A 20,639-nucleotide genomic window follows, 5' to 3' on the forward strand; every position below is an offset into this window, starting at 1 on the left:
TCCTACTAATATTACATTTGATTGGTAACATGTTTGTAGCGCGCCAGTTTACCCATCCCCTACATCAAAACAGCTTAGAATCAATCAAAGAATCAGCTGTGTCGGCGTTAGGCTGTAGGCGATTTTCTATAACCATTTTCATTCATTTCAACAATGGTTCATTGAAACGTCGTTTGAATAATTTCGCCAGTCATCACCTTCATTGTAATGATTAAATGAGATTAAGGAGTTGACTATTGACGGATGCGGTCTTCATCATTTTGAAATGCGGGATGAAACTTTCTGCCACCTGGTGGTTGTTTGGGTACATTGCCTTAGCCTCGAAAAAAAACGGCTTGACGGCCTGCGGGATCTCTTCGGGAGTCCCGCGGGAGAAGGTGCATTCTCAACCCGTACCCACTGTATGCCGCTCCAAACGAAACGCACGTCTATAAGCTAAAACACACAGAAGAGCCCATAGTAGTGTAGCTGACACTTACAGATATGAAAGCTCGATCCTTCACAACACTCCATAAACATAGCAAACATTTACAGAAGTAACAAGACAGTCTGTCCAATACATGTCATCTTTATTAATACAAACAAGAAAACACCCAGCCCTCGAATGCCCCAAAAATATATAATGTAGGCCTACAAAATGATTATATTACAAATACAATTTATATGACCAAGTGCAGCCACACAAATTGGTCTACCCTGCGCAAAAGTTGTGGTCATTAATGTTCTCCTGCAGCTGACACTTGTGCCGCCAGTCGGTCACGCAAGCCATGTCCGCTTCGTGCGCCCCTCACTGGACCAGGTGGAGGCCTGGCACACACCATCGGCTTCTGTGCAGTCCTCAATGTCCCCCGCCATGAAACAGATGTTTTGGAGGACGGCACAGGCCGTGATGATCGTTGGAACCAAGGTGTGCTCCACCTCCAGAGCCTTGGACAGCAGGCATCTCCAACGAGCCTTGGACAGCAGGCATCTCCAACGAGCCTTCAACATGCCAAAAGCCCGTTCGGTGATGTTGCGGGCCTTGGCATGTCGCTGGTTGAAGCGACTCTGCATCTTCCCTTCCACTGGCTCCCGGTAAGGGGTGATGATGGCTATTGGATGGGTAATGCAGGGGTAGCCACCATCACCCACGATGTAATATCCAGGTGGAGGATACAGAGCCTCTCTAGATCCTTCTGTTCCGCAAGACTCTTGTGTCATGAACAGAGCCAGGATACCCCACAAAGATGTTGAGGAATTTGCCCCTCACATCACACACAGCCTGCATCTGCATGGATGGGAAGAGCTTCCTGTTGAGGTAATCCTGGCCCTCTGGTCCGGGGGGCATCTTGATGCGGACATGGCAGCCGTCAATGGCACCGACACATCTGGCGAACGGCGGTTAGATCGCTAAGGCTGTGAAGGCCTGGCCCGTCACGTCCAGCCCCTGCCCGGTGGGGAGTTGAATGACCTGGCTCCGGAGTGCTGCGATGGCTTGGCAGCCTGAATGCACAAGGCAGCAGACTGTTGCCATGGGGACCTGGAAGGCTTGGGCTACCACACTGTCCGTCACACCGTGCCCCAGCCAGTACACGGTGATTAGTACAGGGATATGCAGACCCCGGCCACGCTTCCCTGTGTGTGGCAACAGCCTTGTAAGTGCATCCAAGGACTGCCGGGAGAGTCTATAGACATTCCTCAGGTCATCCTCTCCCCTGAAGTACGCCACCAGTAAAGGGGCTTTGTTGACCACCTGGGCGTACCTCCTAGGCCTACGGTGTTGAACCTAAGTGAAAAATCCATTCTATCAGTGTGTGTCGATGCATAAAGTAGCCTAACAGCCAGCCCATCCAGTGTCTGCGAGTCTATTAGCCTCTACAATTAACACACATAATTAGTCGGCCTGAATCACATTCATGCTTTGGCTAAAAAGCGTCAGGCAACTAATGTTCACACAATATTTCATGGTTATATAGGCTACCATCACATATTGTAAATTATATCAGCTATATTATATATAATCTAAACTGTCCTACGCTTAGGTTAAGCATTATTCTTGCATTTGCAACAACATCATCTTATAGAACTTCAACTGACCGTACCTCGGGCAGGAGCATGGCGATTTGCCTGAGACGGGCCCTCCACCTGCGTTCGCGGCGGCACAGTGCGTTCTTGTAGAGCTGCAGGAGACTTTCCCACATGACCGCTTACAACTTCTGCCATGTTTAGGGTAGACCAACAATCCCAAAATTGGCTTGCAGTCTTTTGTAGCCTTGGTCACACTTGCTGCGTTTACATGAGAACTTTAATTCCGAATAAAACCAAGTTAATTCGGAATAAAAGTTATTTCCGCTTTAAAAGAGACCATGTAAACGTTTATTCTGCTTGAAAATGATTATGAATGAAGTGGTTGGTTTATTCCGATGTTAAAGTGGAATTAACTCACTCCTTGATCATGTAAACCTTTATTCCGTTGCAAAGTTTATTCCGTTTGTTTGGCGCATGCTCGTACAAGGAGGAAGAAGAAGCGCATGCTCGTTTCATTGCTAATCCGGCTCCGTCTTCTCCCCCTCAGCTAGCAAACGTGAAGCTTGACAATATTCTCGAGCTGCTGGTTAAAGGGTCACTGCACCCTAAAATAGGTTTTTTGAGCTGTTGATTGATTGAAAATACTCATAAGTGGTGAACTGTACTATTACCAGGGTTAATATTGACAAAAATCGTGTTTCTCGACAAAAGTAACATTTCGTCTGATTTTGTATTGGAGATATTGCTCTCTCGCGCATACTACCGTTTGAAAACATGCCATGGCATGTTGGTCCAAAATACTATTGGAATGCTGACGTTGTCCTGCACTTCTAGTCCGACACTACGGGTGCGTTCCATGTAACGATTTATCGGTCCTTCCTTCCTCCCTCGATCCTCGCCCCGGTCATAGCCCCTCCTACTAATGAATTTTGCGAAGGAAACGACGAAGGAATGAGCGGAGGATGGAGGAACGAAGCTTGATGAACTGCGCAAATGAGACGTCCTCGACTGCATACACACCATTTAGCACGTGCGACGTCAGTGTAATAGGGCGGATCCAAAAGACGCGCCGACATCTGTGTGCATGCAACTGGTCAGCTCTTCTGCTGATAAAAAAGGACATTTACAACATTGTGTTTTGAACTCAACACATAACGCATAATTTAAAATCACTAGGTCCGACATGATGCTTTTTTGTGCAGATACACAAAATGTTTCAATGGCAAATGTTGATAAGGACGTTCAAATAATGAACTTATTGTTCGTTAGGCTACATTTATGTTTCTTCATGAGCCCCTAACATAATCCCACTATAGCTTTTAGCATCAACTTCACACGCCATAAATAACAGACAACATTTCTATATTTCTATATTTTTAAACGTTATACAGGATACGTCATCCATGCGTAGCCACAGAACGCCCATCTCCGAAATAACAGTTCCGCGTGGGATGGTCTTATGTTTCCTCTCGTATCGGGATTGCCACCTCCCTCCTCTGTCCTCGGTCTTGCCTCCTCTGGTTGCAATTACATGAATGAGATGTCCTCGTGCCCTCGACTGTGAGCGATTTCCGGTGAACGAGGATCGAGGAAGGAAGGAAGCCAGATAAATCGTTACATGGAAGGCACCCTACGTCACCGGGTCGTTACAAATTAGGACTGAAACGCCCCAACACCTGCTGCCCTGATTAGCCTACCTGTGATAAGCCATGTCTGCAGCACTCATTCCCAGATTGACACGAAATCACCATGGTTGATTGGTTGCAGCAGTGCTGCACCAGAGAATGTCTAATAAGGGGAGAAGGACCACTAGCGAAATACTTCCGCATGGTACTGCAACTAGAGGGCGATCGCGAGCAAGTGATGAATGAATGGGTAGCAATGGAGCTGAACCCCCCAGTACCACATTTGTCATTATATAATTTTTTCTCCTGAAATTGCATTAATGCATGCGATGCAGGATAACTTGACTTGACAATCAGCTGACCAATACAATTTTTAATATGTGTTGTTATTCCTAAAAACCCTTTCAAAGTTTTCATGTCACGTGACACAAGCGAACCACTTTACGGCCATAGACCTAAAAGAAGGTTCAGCTTCACGACGGTCGTAATCGGTCGCGAGTGTCGCGAGCATCCATGAGCTAAATGCTAGCATGTTACAGGGAAAACGGCCCATCCTATGAAAAGCAGAAAGGACATGAGTGACTTTTTATTTCCTTTCCAGTGGAAAACCTATACTCAGGTAGCTACTACGACAATGTACATTAAGAAATGAAGTTGTCAACTGTGAAAAAAACGAGTTCTAGCCGCTTAGCCCCATAGACCACAATTCATTTATCACTTGCTCGGCAACGTCCCTAGCGGAATTTCAACAGATTGCAGGAACAATCCGGTACAATGGAGTTAATAGGAAGTGGACCGGCTCTCCCTAAAGGGGCTCTGGCTGCACTCTCTCTCCAAATTTCAGAACGTCTCGCCCATTTTCAAAGCCGTTTTCAGAAATGTGAAGTGGGTGGAGTTATGGGGTGAAGTGACTCTTTAAATAGTAGGCCTAGGTTCATGCGCCTCCTAGTCGTAATTTAATGTTTAAATATGCAAATTAGGCATGATCTCATTAAATATGCGCTAATTTGCATATATTTCAAAATGCATAATCTGAGTTTTGGATAAAGCCAGGTTCAAAATTGTTTTTTCATTGTGTTAATATATTAGATGGGAGAAAAATTACAGAGGGATTTATGGATATCTACTTCTGTTGTCTTGTAAATCAGCATATAGTGTCAATAGCCTTGAAAAATCGTTTTTTTGCCATGTTTTTAAGCATAAAATGTCATATATATCAGGTTAGGAATAATATTTAAACAAACCCCTCTGTAAAAGTCTTGTAAATATAGTTTGGCTTAAAACTGGAAAGTTTGGCGCATGTAAGTGCTTCAGAAGTGGAGATTATGTTCTCAGAGTGGGAGAAGAAACTCGTTTTGAGAAAACAGCCTTGAAACACAGCCAATGGGATACGTTCTAAGCCTAGACTTGCCTTTGAACTCTTGCGATTGGTTGCTAATACAACGGAAATGTCCATATTTGGATTGCATAGCGTCATGCAGGAGAAACCACTGATCTATAAAGAATACCTGGATAGAGCATCTACTTAAAAATTCTGAAGCCTAAATGGGGGCGGCCATTATGGGACCACTTGCCATAGGAATGCATAGACAGTAAAAGACAGTAAAAGAATGTTGCCGTTCTGCAACAATGGAATTGAACACCACGCCGCCATTATGGGACCACTCGGGACAGTTCCATTGGCTTCATTGTTGATGGATCAGCAACAATGAGATAGTTATCCAGGTATTCTTTATAGATCAGTGAGGAGAAACAGGGCTTTCAAACAGTGTCACACACGATATGATTTGGATCACGGTCGCGGGAGTACATGACACTTTAGAATGGGAACTTTTGGTGAAATTAGGAGAAATACATAGGCGCGAGCAGACAAAAGTTTGTGAAATAAACACCTAAAAGTGCAAATCGGACTTTGTTGTTGTAGTAGGGTGGTAGAATACATGCTAATGTAGCAAACTAGCACAAAATCTCGAAATTGACCGGAGGTCACAAAAACAGTGTTTTCACCTGCCGTGTCTCGCCTTAAGTGAGAATGTAGCTCAATACAGTAGGAACAACCATGCTGATGGTAATAATTTTGTCACCCTCCGTCAATTCAGTGGCCTCAGCAAACGGTCTAAGAATTTGTGTAAGTTCTCTGGGCCCATTCACATGAGCTGAGGACAACATTTTCACTGTCCACTGAGCACATCTGAATTAGTGCAGTCTGATCCAATTCAATGACTTGTAATTGTCTGAATTGCGAATTTCACCTTGTGACATTTGTGACTGGAATGTTTCTACCATTTCCAAAAACAGCCTCAAACCGATCCTTAAAGACCATGCTAATATGCATCAGATTGGCAAGTTTGGCCATTTTTGAGAGTGCCTGAGACATCGCTTTTGAAGACTGTGGGCAAAGCAGGATAGCCGTTGACGGTAACCAAGAAGAAAGTCTGTATCTAGCTGTTCCCAACCATGTCATCCTCATCCTCACTGTCATCTGAGTGTTCTGCCATGATGACTTAAAAAAAAAAAAAAAACAGTTGAAATCACATGAAATCATCTATAAATTAAAAAACAAATCAGTACAAAGTCAAAGCAAGAGGTCATAAGCACCTAAAAAATCCCTTACCCACATGAAGCAAGAGGTCAGATCAAATTCTATTGATGCGGAAAGATGATGTGAATTACAAGAAAGATTGAACTCCAAGGACTGTGAAGGAAAACATTCTGTAAGAGCCACTACACCACTACACCTTTTGGAGGAAAAAATTCAGGATTTGGAAAGTGAGAAAAAGGTCACAAAAGCAGATGCAAAGTCATACTGAAACGACATGCGATTGATGCTGTTTGATGCGATATCCAATCAGATGCCCACTGCCAACATCCACAATTTGATCCACAATTTGATCACTAAGTTTGGGCAGCGCTTCAACATTAGTTTAAGTGATGTGCCAAGGAGGGCTACTGTGGAAGCCATGACCAGAGAACTGGGGGCCATAAGTGACCTCCAGACTGCTGAAGCCCTTATAGCACACACACTGCACACTAGGTTTTGATGCAACCACACAGGAAAGAATCCACTTGAACAGAATACACTTCACCACCAATGTTGTTGCTGTCGATGAACTTCCAGGAGGCTCTGCTGAGGATTATCCAAGGGGGCAGAAAAGTTCCCGGAAGTAGAAACAGGGATGGAGCTGGTTATCAACGCTCTGCTAACCCCCATAGGACGGCCATAGATTGCAGATTTTTTTGAGATCCCATAACTTCATGTAACGTGCCCTGTGTTGCCGTTGTAGCTTCTGTATGAAGGCACAACTAATTCATGTCTTCCTTGTATATAACGTTGGTTTCCCATAAAGAAGTATAGTTAGCATTGGTTGGAGGGAAGCTAATATTCAACGTCGCACAGTAGGGAGATTAACCGTATAATGTTTGGATAAGAAGCTCAATCCAGCCTGCACGAAAACCATGTCGGAAAGTTATTAGCAAGATCAGTGAAAACGCTATGTAATGTTTGGATAAGAAGCTCAGTCCAGCCTGCACGAAAACCACGACGGAAGGTTATTAGTAAGATCAATGAAAACGATGTAGCCTATACTGTAATATGGGGTAAAGCATTAGCTAGAGGCAAGTTAGAAAAACAACGAATGTCAAATTTCCATGTGACCCATCTATCAGACCAGTTACAGCAAGTTACAGGATGGCTAACATCACAAAATCTGTGCGCGAACGATGGGAAGTAAAAATACTTTTTTTCAGTCCCTTCCCATTGAGAACGGAGTCTGTTTGTCCATTTCTTGTACTGTCTATGGGATTATCAGATCCATATTTGTGACTCCATTTGAATGAGCTGCCCCAGTGGGCATTTGATATCAATTTGACATCAATATGACATCGAACATTGATGTCAAAATTACGTCACGAAATAGGTCTAGAATGAAAGTCATATTGACGTCAATGTACTGATGTCAATTTGATGTCAAGATTTTGACCTCTGCTGATGTCATTTTGATGTTATTTTGATGTCATGTTTTGTCGGGATTTGATGTCAATTCAACATGTATTTGATGTCATGATGGTTGATTACGTTTTGATGCTATTTTGATATCATTCAATATCAGGCTTTGATGTCAATTCAACATTTATTTGACATCAAGATGTCATGATGTTGATGTCATTTCCATGTCAAGTTTTGTTGGCATTTCATGTCAATTCAACATTTATTTGATGTCAAGATGTCATGATGTTGATGCATAGGAAGACAATGTTTTAATGCTATTTTGCTATCATTCAATATCAAGCTTCGCTGTCAATTCAACATAAATCCGAAATCAAACATTAATGACAAAAGTATGAACATTTATTGACAAATTTTGATATAATTTCAATGTCAAGAATCACTCAGGACAGGATGAGAAAGCGTAGACCCCCAAACCAGACTGGAGCCACTTGTGAATAACCTGTAACACAGATACATAAATGTACATTTCATTAGAGAGCTTTTCGGTAGAGGGTAGGTTTTATTACAGCAGACAAAGGCATTTAAGCATGTTGACATTTACCTTCACTTCGTCCTGAACTGGTAACACCAGTTACAGAGGCATATGGTTATTTTTATTATTAATGTTTAGACCAAAAGTCAAATAAATCAAATGTAAAACTGTATAGCTTACTTCACTTGGGTGGCAGGACAGGATGAGAAAGCGTAGACCCCCAAACCAGACTGGAGCCACTTGTGAATAACCTGTAACACAGATACATAAATGTACATTTCATTAGAGAGCTTTTCGGTAGAGGGTAGGTTTTATTACAGCAGACAAAGGCATTTAAGCATGTTGACATTTACCTTCACTTCGTCCTGAACTAGTAACACCAGTTACAGAGGCATATGATTATTTTTATTATTAATGTTTAGACCAAAAGTCAAATAAATCAAATGTAAAACTGTATAGCTTACTTCACTTGGGTGGCAGGACAGGATGAGAAAGCGTAGACCCCCAAACCAAACTGGAGCCACTTGTGAATAACCTGTAACGCAGATACATAAATGTACATTTCATTAGAGAGCTTTTGAGGTAGAGGGTAGGTTTTATTACAGCAGACAAAGGCATTTAAGCATGTTGACATTTACCTTCACTTCGTCCTGAACTGGTAACACCAGTTACAGAGGCATATGGCTATTTTTATTATTAATGTTTAGACCAAAAGTCAAATAAATCAAATGTAAAACTGTATAGCTTACTTCACTTGGGTGGCAGGACAGGATGAGAAAGCGTAGACCCCCAAACCAGACTGGAGCCACTTGTGAATAACCTGTAACGCAGATACATAAATGTACATTTCATTAGAGAGCTTTTGAGGTAGAGGGTAGGTTTTATTACAGCAGACAAAGGCATTTAAGCATGTTGACATTTACCTTCACTTCGTCCTGAACTAGTAACACCAGTTACAGAGGCATATGATTATTTTTATTATTAATGTTTAGACCAAAAGTCAAATAAATCAAATGTAAAACTGTATAGCTTACTTCACTTGGGTGGCAGGACAGGATGAGAAAGCGTAGACCCCCAAACCAGACTGGAGCCACTTGTGAATAACCTGTAACACAGATACATAAATGTACATTTCATTAGAGAGCTTTTCGGTAGAGGGTAGGTTTTATTACAGCAGACAAAGGCATTTAAGCATGTTGACATTTACCTTCACTTCGTCCTGAACTAGTAACACCAGTTACAGAGGCATATGATTATTTTTATTATTAATGTTTAGACCAAAAGTCAAATAAATCAAATGTAAAACTGTATAGCTTACTTCACTTGGGTGGCAGGACAGGATGAGAAAGCGTAGACCCCCAAACCAAACTGGAGCCACTTGTGAATAACCTGTAACGCAGATACATAAATGTACATTTCATTAGAGAGCTTTTGAGGTAGAGGGTAGGTTTTATTACAGCAGACAAAGGCATTTAAGCATGTTGACATTTACCTTCACTTCGTCCTGAACTGGTAACACCAGTTACAGAGGCATATGGCTATTTTTATTATTAATGTTTAGACCAAAAGTCAAATAAATCAAATGTAAAACTGTATAGCTTACTTCACTTGGGTGGCAGGACAGGATGAGAAAGCGTAGACCCCCAAACCAGACTGGAGCCACTTGTGAATAACCTGTAACGCAGATACATAAATGTACATTTCATTAGAGAGCTTTTGAGGTAGAGGGTAGGTTTTATTACAGCAGACAAAGGCATTTAAGCATGTTGACATTTACCTTCACTTCGTCCTGAACTAGTAACACCAGTTACAGAGGCATATGGTTATTTTTATTATTGATGTTTAGACCAAAAGTCAAATAAATCAAATGTAAAACTGTATAGCTTACTTCACTTGGGTGGCAGGACAGGATGAGAAAGCGTAGACCCCCAAACCAGACTGGAGCCACTTGTGAATAACCTGTAACGCAGATACATAAATGTACATTTCATTAGAGAGCTTTTGAGGTAGAGGGTAGGTTTTATTACAGCAGACAAAGGCATTTAAGCATGTTGACATTTACCTTCACTTCGTCCTGAACTAGTAACACCAGTTACAGAGGCATATGGTTATTTTTATTATTGATGTTTAGACCAAAAGTCAAATAAATCAAATGTAAAACTGTATAGCTTACTTCACTTGGGTGGCAGGACAGGATGAGAAAGCGTAGACCCCCAAACCAGACTGGAGCCACTTGTGAATAACCTGTAACGCAGAAATGTACATAAATGTACATTTCATTAGAGAGCTTTTGAGGTAGAGGGTGGGTTTTATTACAGCAGACAAAGGCATTTAAGCATGTTGACATTTACCTTCACTTCGTCCTGAACTAGTAACACCAGTTACAGAGGCATATGGTTATTTTTTATTATTAATGTTTAGACCAAAAGTCAAATAAATCAAATGTAAAACTGTAAAGCTTACTTTACTTGGATGGCAGAACCACCAAACCAGACTGGAGCCACTTGTGAATGACCTGCAACACAGATACATAAATATGCATTACGTTTATCATCAGAAAGAAATGGCCAAATATTTATCATAACCAATAATACACCCCATTAAAAAATGCATTATATTGGGATCCACAAAATATGGTGCTGATCATTTTAGCTCCTCTTCCCATATATTCTAAACATTCACAACAAAGTGTCTGGTCTGTGCCAAGGCAAAGCAAGGACATACTGTACATGAAGTCAACAACTGCCTCTTCTATTTGGCCTCTTCTCAGTTAAAACTTACTCCAAGGAACGTTCAATGTCATTAAATGAACTCGTAGACGACAGTATTTCTACATGAAAATGTAAATCAAATAGCCTCGTGCCCTTTGTGCATTTATATTTCGTATAAGTTAGAGAGTACCCAGGTAAAAAAGTAGTGTACTTAAGTGTATTAGTAATATGGTTAAAGTACATGAAGTATAAAGCAAGTATGCTTCTTCGTTTCTGTGCTTTATTTGAAGTGAGTTTAATGTATACTTTATAAAGTATACTTAAAAATATGTGTAATTAAGTTCAACTTCTGAGTCCAAAAAGAAAGTATACTAATTTCACAATAATCAAATTGTCTTTTGATTGCACTTTTTGAAAGTGTACTTTGTTGTTAGTGTATTTTAAATTTGATAGAAGTACCAATGTTTTAAGTGTATTAAATTTGACATACTTTGAGTGGCAATTTAGTGTACTTATGGAAAGTGTCATTTCTGCAAATAAACTGTTAGCATACTTTTTTACAGTGTACTATCATCTCACTTTATTAGAAGTGTTACTTCTGTACACATTGTACAGTACACTCTAAAATAAGTGCATTTTTAGTGGTATATCGGAATACTTTCACAAAATATGTTAAAATATAAAAAATATATAGTGATAATTTAATGCACTTTAAGTAAGTGCACTTATTTGTAATACAGAGTTAGTATAATTTTTGAAAGTGTACATTTGATTTCAACTAATTGGTGGTAATGTATCAATTTACTGTAGTCTACCAATGGAAAGTGTTTTTACATTGTTAGGCTGATTTCTGAAAGAGTAATGTGATTAAATGTTGCAGTGTGGACGAAGTAAGTTTATTTTGTACAAATTATATTTTTTTCATTTGGCTCCACATCTTGGTGAGGTAATATAAGTCTACACTATCACCACCATGTATTAATAAACACTTGATTGACAGAAAAGTCACTTTAAGAACAGTAGCCTAATTATTTTTACAGATATTGTATTTACATGTCAATTCAGTATCAGAATCTCAGTACTCACTCTCAAAAAAATGAAATCTCACTATTGCTCATCTTAATGAATCCTTTTTCGTAGGATTTACACAATAAAATTAGGTTTCTAGGTGAAAAGGAGTCAGTTATACGAAATGCATTCGTGTTTGGAGGAAATATGTCACTCTATGGTCGCCGTAGAAGCATTATTTCAAAACGCACAAACGAGGGTCTCTGGCTGTGGCAGGTCTGCCTCTTCTCCCTCACTCGTGGATTGTAAGGTATGTATTTGCTAAACACACAGTGTTCTTATTTTGAGTTCGGTGTAATTTTAGGGGGTTTAGCATGACAACAAACCTGGGAAACATGATACAATTCTAACGTTAGCCTGAGATGATTAGCTGCTAGCTACTTAGCCGCCCACATGAGGTTCAGCAGATCTCATGTCGGCGGCTAAGTAGCTAACAGCTAATCATCTCAGGCTAACGTTAGAATTGTATCATGTTTCCCAGGTCAGTTTTACTCCCTGCCGAAAATAGGGGTGGTTATGCCTTGATGGGTTTGTTTCATAAAACACAATTGAATGTTCATGGATGTGACCAGGTCAGGACGACTTCATGTGTTTGCTGTTTCATGCAGCTAGCAGTTAACGGCTAACATAAGAGCCGCTAGCTAGCCCCGCACAAACCCAGCCTATGTTTATGTGTTAGGCTTAGAATACTAATAGTTAGATTATTATCTGAAAAGTTTAATGTTTAAACGTAGGTGCAGGCCAGTCTGTGTTACCAAATTGTCCTTATGTGTCATGAACAATTTGCGTTGTTACAGACACTAAAGTTCGTCCACAAACATTTGAATTATTTGAATGTCCGTGTAGCAAACCACACCATCTTGCCTAGTCTCTCTGTAACGTTAATCACGTGCAGACTATCTTTGAAGGACAAGTTACACAAACGTTAGACTTGTCATTATTTTTGTATGATGTGATCAGCATTATTGTAGGCTACTTGCTCTCATTCGACTTCTATATTAAACGAGTAAAGCAAGTACGTTTTTCATGATCATGGTAGCAGCTAGAGGCTGCCTACTCTAAATGTTTGAGTGATTTGTTGATCACAAACAAGCCTCAATGTAATTAAATGTTTTCTTCCCAACTTTTAATTCAAATTCTAAAAGATTTCAGTAATCTGATATTATTATAGTTTTGCATGGTGTAAATTTGTTGAGTTTGATATACTTTCTCCACAGACGTGGGAGTGCAGAGTGCAGGACATCAGCGTCATTGAGGTCTCTCTTACAGAGGCATTACAGGTTAGCTCATGGTTACTTTTGCGGTAGACACCCATACCTATGTGCATAATTATTCTCATTGTCCCTGTTTATTATAAGCATGGAATGCTCTTCATAGTCACTGAAGCAGATATCATACTTAGATCAATGTTTTCTGTATGCTAATTGTAATTCTTTCTACAAATGCTGGGTTGTTTTGTACATTCTTTCTGTCCCCTCTACCCTCGTATGGTTCAAGATGTGCAGAATTTCACACGCATTGTGCACCTGAAGTCCAAGTTTATGCCAGAACTTGACATCTGCTCCAGGCTGTCTGCTGAGTGCCATAGGAAGGGAGGAGAAACAAGACATAAGATTAAGGAGATCATGGCTGCCATTGATCGGGTTAGTGAGAAGTTGTTTTGTGCCTCCCACTTTGAAAACCAATATTAGGCCATGAGCTACAGGGCCGTAACATGCACCTGTCAACGAAACATTTTTGACCATGCTGACATGACGAATTTGAATGTTAACATTTACATTTTTGGGTTGCACTACCTGTTTCCACCCCATGAATAGATTTGCATTGAAGATCAATGTGTTCCAAAAAATCTCTCAATACATTGGAAATGCATTATATGAACCTCTACATGTGATTACGTAAACACACCTTGTCACATGCCCCACCTCTCTCTAAGTCATGAGCATTACATACATCTTATAATGCATTTCCAATGTATTGAGAGTCTTTTGAAACTCCTCTATCCATGGAGCAGTAAACAGGCATTGCATCCCAATACCCAAATCTCCAAGTTAACATTGGGGGATTGCACGGTAAAGGCATAGTAAACATTAACCCTCTAACCGCCCGGGTTTTTTTGGATTTTTGCATAAAAAATTCAAAAGGCCATGGCTTGAAAGTGGTCAGAGATAAAGTCCTACTGTAAATGTGAAAATCATTGAGTATGAACTAAAGTTTATAAAGGGAGTAAATGTACTCATCTAATTTGCATATTATGACGTCACAGGATGGCAATAACGTCAAATTATGCACATTTCAGTAAATACTGACTGTTGAACACATTTGAGCAGTTTGACTTTGATTTTTGTAATTTCTCTGACATAACAAACAAACAGGACCACAGCCACATGTAAACCAACAATAGTAAACTATTAGTATTACCACAATCCCTATGTTACTATATAATAAAGTAGCCTGGTCAAATCAGTTCCTATCGCGGATGACTTTGTAGTTCTTCAGAGCCCTATTTTTACTAGACCTGCTGTCTGTACCATGTCAATTACAGACACTATCATCATGATTATCACTGGCACCAAGCACACCATGCTTATTTGAACCCTTTGATCAACATTGCTGCAGGTAAACATTGACGTACACACGCAAAGACCCACCTCCATTCACAGACGCATCTTGACTGTCACTGCCAATGAACGACCGATCATAATCTCCAAAAGGCAGATATTCTCCTTCAGAATCAGAGTAGGTGAATGGCAGACCCAAGACTTCATAACACACGACTTTGTTTTTTAACATTTGCCGTTTTTCTGCTTCAATTTGTGCATAGCGATCGCGCATTTCACTTCCGCGTTATAAACAGGAAATGCGTCTTTTTTTTTTGTTTCTCGCGAGTAATACAGGCACTTCCTGAAAACTTTTTTACTCGAATTTGGGCTTGAATCGAAGCTCTGGATGTCTGCCAACTAGTGGTGGAGAGTACAAAGGCGATTTGTCACCCTACTCGGATCTACCGTCTGTTTTAATCAGTGATGTTGCTTGTCGCCGTACGGCGCCTTGGGCGGTTAGAGGGTTAAGATGCTTAATTTGTAAGTGTAAGTAAAGTAGTGTTATTATTATATTTCCCTGTTTTGCAGAATCCCATCATTGGCTCGTTGAGAGTTTGCCACCTGCAAGCACTTGTTGTGTACTTGAAGGCCCTGAGAAACTCAAAGGAATACCTGGTAAGTGTAAATGAATATCCCAAAAAACAGTGTAAATTCGGTGAAAATGGACCTCAGACTCTCTTTCTGCATGAAAATGCATCAAAGAAGTCGTGGAGACGGACAGTATTTTTCATTGATGAAGCACTATAGAGCTTGCATCGGCGTACACTATATTGCCAAAAGTATAGTGATGTCAATAGACATCCCATTCTTAATTCATAGAGTTTAATATGATGTTGGTCCACCCTTTGCAGCTATAGCTTTTTTGACCATTCATCCAGAAGCGCATTTGTGAGGTTGTACATTGATGTTGGACGAGGTGGCTCTCAGTCTCTGCTCTAATTCATCCCAAAGGTGTTCTATTGGGTTGAGGTCAGGACTGTGCAGGCCAGTCAACACTAAACTCTGTCATCCATGTCTTTGCGGACCTAGCGTTGTGCACTGGTGCACAGTCATGTTGGAACAGAAAGGGGCAATTCCCAAAACTGTTCCCACAAAGTTGGGAGCATGGAATTGTCCAAAATTTCTTACTGTTCCAACATGACTGTGCATCAGTGTGCAAAGCAAGGTCCATAAAGACGTGAATTATATAGTTTGGTGTGTATGAACTTGACTGGCCTGCACACAGTCCTGACCTCACCTGACCTTTTTTTTTCCAGTTATTAGCTGGTTTGATGCTCATTGGGCTCAATGCCAACCCGGCTAATAGGCTAACTGAAAAAAAAAACATCATACCAGTCTCTAGGTATGGTGAAGGGTATGTGATGTGGGGCTATTTTAATTCCAAAGGCTGAGGATACTTTATCAGGATGCCTAGTATACTGGATCCATGAAATAAGTGGCTTTTAAAGATAGAAATCTTCCTGCCTCTATGGGAATTTAACAAATGGGAGCAAATACTTATGACCCCTGTATTTTAAGGAAGAACATTTATTTATTTGCTATACATTTCACTCACAAAGACAATTGGTGTCCTTAAAGGTTGGATATTTCCTAATTTTTTAGTCAACGTTAGCATGGGTTCCAATACTTATCCTCGCTGTATATGCTCTATTTTCTGACACAATGTGATACTTATTCTTTGTATCATAATGTGATACTGACCCTTTTTATATTGCATCCTTGTTTTAGAGCTGCCAGGACTGGTGTCATCACTGAAAGCAGTCATAAACAACATGGCAGATTCATCTATTTCCTCCAGCCAAAGCGACTCACCACGCACTAGCAGTGAGACTTGCAGTGAGGACATGGTACTATGACTGAAGTACCTTGAACCGATCCCTCATTAGCATTGTGCAGGCCCTCCATGATTTTGTGATCTTGCACGTTCACCAATTCATGCAAATTCAGGGACTTTGCTGCATTTGCGTGTTGTAATATTCAATAAATGTGAATGGTGATGTGTAGTTATGTTCCTGTTATTGTGTTATTAGCATTATATATCCTTTGCTTGAATTATGTATTTTTGTAATTTTATTGTAATAAAGTTCCCTTTCTGAAATGAGATTTGTAATCTGTTGTAATGCACTTGAAATTAATTGTAATGTAATACACTTAAAGTGTAATATCGACATGTATGCCAAAGTATAACAATATGGGAATTAAAGTACAGATAAAATATACTTCAAAGACAGTTCTTTTCTACAATAAAATATAATAATATTGCACTGAAAGTATGTGTCTATGATGTTTAGCTTGTAATTGAACTTCACTTGAAATATGTTATCATTGTCATAGTGGGACACTTTAAATGCACTAAATATAGTACGGAAGTGCATTTGTAGATCACTTGAAATATTAAAGAGGCATACTAAATTAACATACTTTATAGTAATACTTAGTATGATAACAGTATGTACAAAATGTACTTAAACTCAACTGTAAGTTGAGCTCCAATTATTTTTTAAGTGTACTTCTATTAGAATGGTCATACAATGTAATTGTACTGTAAGTATGCTTAATTGCTCATTTTAATTAGTGTACTTCAGTGCACTTGAAGTTTGTAAATAGTTGTTCCAATTTAGCATACCCTACACACTTGAAGTATAGTGAAGTTTGTATTACGATGAACTTAATACATACTTTAATATACTTAAATATACTTGGATTTGACGAAAAAAGTACACACTGTACTTATTACACTCTGAAAAAGTATATTTTCAATAGTTTTTTTTTTTACCTGGGTAATCTCTAGCAGCTACAGTTCAATCTAAAAAGTCACCAGGAAACACGTCTGGAAACCGGACTTTTTAGATTGAATAGTAGGCCTGTTTGCTGGTTTCTAACGTGTACAAAATATAAGCACGAGTCCCAAAGCTATTTGTTGCTGCCAGCAGAGAATGTCGAGCTATGACGTATGTGTTTGAGCATGCGGCAGCTGGTTAGCGCTACCTTATTAGAACTAGCAGGCTACTGCTAACGTCATTCATAATTTAAAACCATTAGCTAGCAGCTAACGTTATCCCGGACTGGTGAACAATGTGAAATCAGCCTCCCTCCCAGAAAGAAATGATGTTTAGACACATCCGAATTGGCCTACGTTTTCTTAAAGACTCCCGAGTCCAACATCTAAGCTTTCATAACGTTAACAAAAACTAGTTTTCCTGTAACTTTAATGCTATCGTTAGCTAACAAGCTAACGCTAGCTAACGCAAGCCAACTTTTGTTGTTCACAAACACAAAGTTAGCGTTAAACCAAATTAACCGTTGCTCATTTTAAACTCAGTTCTGAGTTTAGCTTTAATTAAAAGGGTAACAAAGCCCTAGTTGGACAGGATTTAGCCCTGTCTAAAGTGGGCTAAATTAGCTTGCGAAAGCTAGCAGCTAGACCGTAGCTGGTGTGTAAATATGAGCAATATCTGCAGACCAGCAAATCTTCGGATAATATCAGCAAATAAAGCTAGATAAGTAGGTTACTTGTGTTATGGAAGTACTTTTTCAGTGGATAGACTCGGTAGCTGCATAAATAAAGCATATAGGAGCATACTTACAGTCAGCCTTCAGACGCCGCTGTTTCGTCTTCCACTTCATCAACGAGAAATTTGAAAACTGAAGGAGCCGTTAGGACTGGAAAGGGCGCGTTCGATGTGTGTATCCGCACGGAGTCCACCGCAGAGGGTCCGTTTTGGAACCCTCTGCTGTGTGGGTCAGGATGTTGAAAAACTCGCGTCGATTTACAATGAGTAGGCTAATAATATACCTTTTCAGACATTTTAACAGACGTTGTTTTGACATAAATTTCACATCAATTTGACGTCTTATTTCCTGACATCAAATCAACGTTGATTTAATGTCAATAATATAGACCTGAGATGTAGGGACCAGAAAAAACATGTTAGATTGATACCTTTTTGGGCCTCTTTACAACCACAAGGAAATCATTACAAAATATAATGAAATTATGCATATTTATGCACGTCATACATGTTGGTCAAAATCTTAACTACTTGTTGATGTCAAATTGACGTCAGGATGCCAGCTGGGTGAATTGCAACCTTCACCCTTTGGAAACCATTGCGTCGAAGACTAAGCATGCTCTAAAGGAGATTGAGAAATCCATGGGTGTAACTGGGAGCTTACATGTCGGCAGTCCGACATCCTGCCAGTCCGACATCCCTTTCGTCCGACATGCCGCTATTCAGACATGGTGTTATTCCGACATGCTGCCAATCCGACACATTTTTGTACCCCCATTCCGACAGTTTACAAATCCTATTTTTTTCCACGTCAATTTAACGGACCCTATGAGCCGGACGGACGCAAAGTGCGTCAAAAAACACACCCATTCTTCTCTGTACATTGCTCTGCGATTATTAGTCACAGCGAGATGAGACCTATATTGCATGAAAGAGCTCAGAACCGGGTACGGTGTACATTTTAGGACATCCTCAGACTCAGGTGTCAGACTCAGAAAAACATCCGTCATCCTCAGACAAAACTGCCTCAGCGTCAGAAAAACCTCTGTCATCTTCAGGCAAAACTGTGTCAGCGTCAGAAAAAACCTTGTCATCCTCAGACTCAGGTGTCAGACTCAGGAAAACTACCGTCATCTTCAGACAAAACTGCCTCAGCGTCAGAAAAACATTGTCATCCTCAGACAAAACTGTGTCAGCGTCAGAAAAACCTCTCTCATCCTCAGACAAAATTGCGTCAGAAAAACCTCTGTCAGAAAAACCTCTCTCATCCTCAGACAAAACTTTCTCAGCGTCAAAAAAAACTCTGTCATCCTCAGACAACCGTGTCAGAAAAACCTCTCTCATCCTCAAACAAAACTTTCTCAGCGTCGGAAAAATCTCTGTCATTCTCAGACAAAACCGTGTCAGAAAAACCTCTCTCATCCTCAGACAAAACTTTCTCAGCGTCGGAAAAAACTTAGTCATTCTCAGACAAAACCGTGTCAGGAAAACCTCTCTCATCCTCAGACAGAACTTTCTCAGCGTCAGAAAAAACTCTCTCATCCTCAGACAAAACTGACAAAACATACAAACATAATTGAGATTACAGTATTTCTGTCTACAATCATGCATGATAGGCCTACCAATGAATCATTCCATAGGGCACGGAATGAATAATTTAATTAGTCTGTGAACCGAGCTAACTAGCTAGCGGACGCTAGCTTAAAAAGCAATGGAAGTGAATGGCAGTAACCATGACAATATAGCTATGCGCTGCTAGGTCACTAACAGTTGAAAGACTCCGCTTAAACTGTATATACCGTTGCAAGTTCACTTGAGTATAAACTACCCACTTTACCTAATGTCACTAATGTTATTCAGGTAGTTGTCATTTCAAAGAATGACACAGCTCCGTTTAAAATGTTACCTTAGCTAGCTAGCCAGCAACCAGACATAACCAACAGCAGCATGGTCTGATATTAAGTTAGTTTCTTAACAAATCCATACACTAAAAAATACACTATTAGGCTTGAAATGATCGGGAAAACTTACAGATTATGACAAAATATTCCAAAATACCGTCAATAAATCCAGAAAGCCATAATGACCAATTTATTGATAACATTCCACAAGTATCCCATTGATATTAATGCAGCGAGGGCGTACTCCCATTGAGGGGCTAGCTGTCTGGTTGCTGGCTAGCTAGCTAGCCGCCTAGCTAGGTAACATTTTAACGAATGAAGATGTACATTCCCAACCGCCCATTGCGATCTTCTGAGGAGCGTCTGTTATGTCGACAAACCATACATGCTAGGTCAATCTGTAGATCCTATTCTTCAGTGGTTCCGTGTTGGTGGAATGAGTTGCCCAGTGCTCTCCGTTCAAGCAACAGTTTTGGATCTTTTAAGAGGGGTCTTAAGGCATATTTGTTTAATATGCACTTAGTCTTTTGAGTGTTTGTTATGTGTTATGGTTTGTATAATAGTTTTGTTTTGTTATAATTTGTCCATTGTTAAAATTTTACATTTATTCTGCTATTGTCCTTAAATTTAGCCATACCTTGCTATAGTTATTGTTATTAGATAATTAACTGAGTGACTTATTTGATTGCTTTTGTCATTTCATTGTTTTATTTCTCATTAGATTAGTGCTT

The 20,639-nt window shown here is 40.0% G+C and overlaps 3 long non-coding RNA genes across 3 annotated transcripts; 1 reads left to right on the top strand and 2 right to left on the bottom strand.

Annotated features, from left to right (window-relative positions):
• Positions 1–7,958: 7,958 nt before the first annotated feature.
• On the bottom strand, positions 7,959–8,326 carry LOC134071323 (uncharacterized). The gene is made up of 2 exons (XR_009937050.1): positions 8,294–8,326; positions 7,959–8,080 (listed from the first exon to the last, which is right to left on the bottom strand). It is a non-coding gene; the product is annotated as an uncharacterized LOC134071323 (long non-coding RNA).
• Positions 8,327–10,290: 1,964 nt separating this feature from the next.
• Positions 10,291–18,436, bottom strand: LOC134071310 (uncharacterized). The gene is made up of 3 exons (XR_009937047.1): positions 18,083–18,436; positions 10,577–10,628; positions 10,291–10,357 (listed from the first exon to the last, which is right to left on the bottom strand). It is a non-coding gene; the product is annotated as an uncharacterized LOC134071310 (long non-coding RNA).
• Positions 13,446–16,593, top strand: LOC134071303 (uncharacterized). Its single transcript, XR_009937043.1, has 3 exons — positions 13,446–13,535; positions 15,024–15,110; positions 16,224–16,593. It is a non-coding gene; the product is annotated as an uncharacterized LOC134071303 (long non-coding RNA).
• Positions 18,437–20,639: the final 2,203 nt, after the last annotated feature.

The sequence above is a fragment of the Sardina pilchardus genome, chromosome 2 (genome assembly GCF_963854185.1).
Source record: "Sardina pilchardus chromosome 2, fSarPil1.1, whole genome shotgun sequence".
Taxonomy (NCBI): domain Eukaryota; kingdom Metazoa; phylum Chordata; class Actinopteri; order Clupeiformes; family Clupeidae; genus Sardina; species Sardina pilchardus.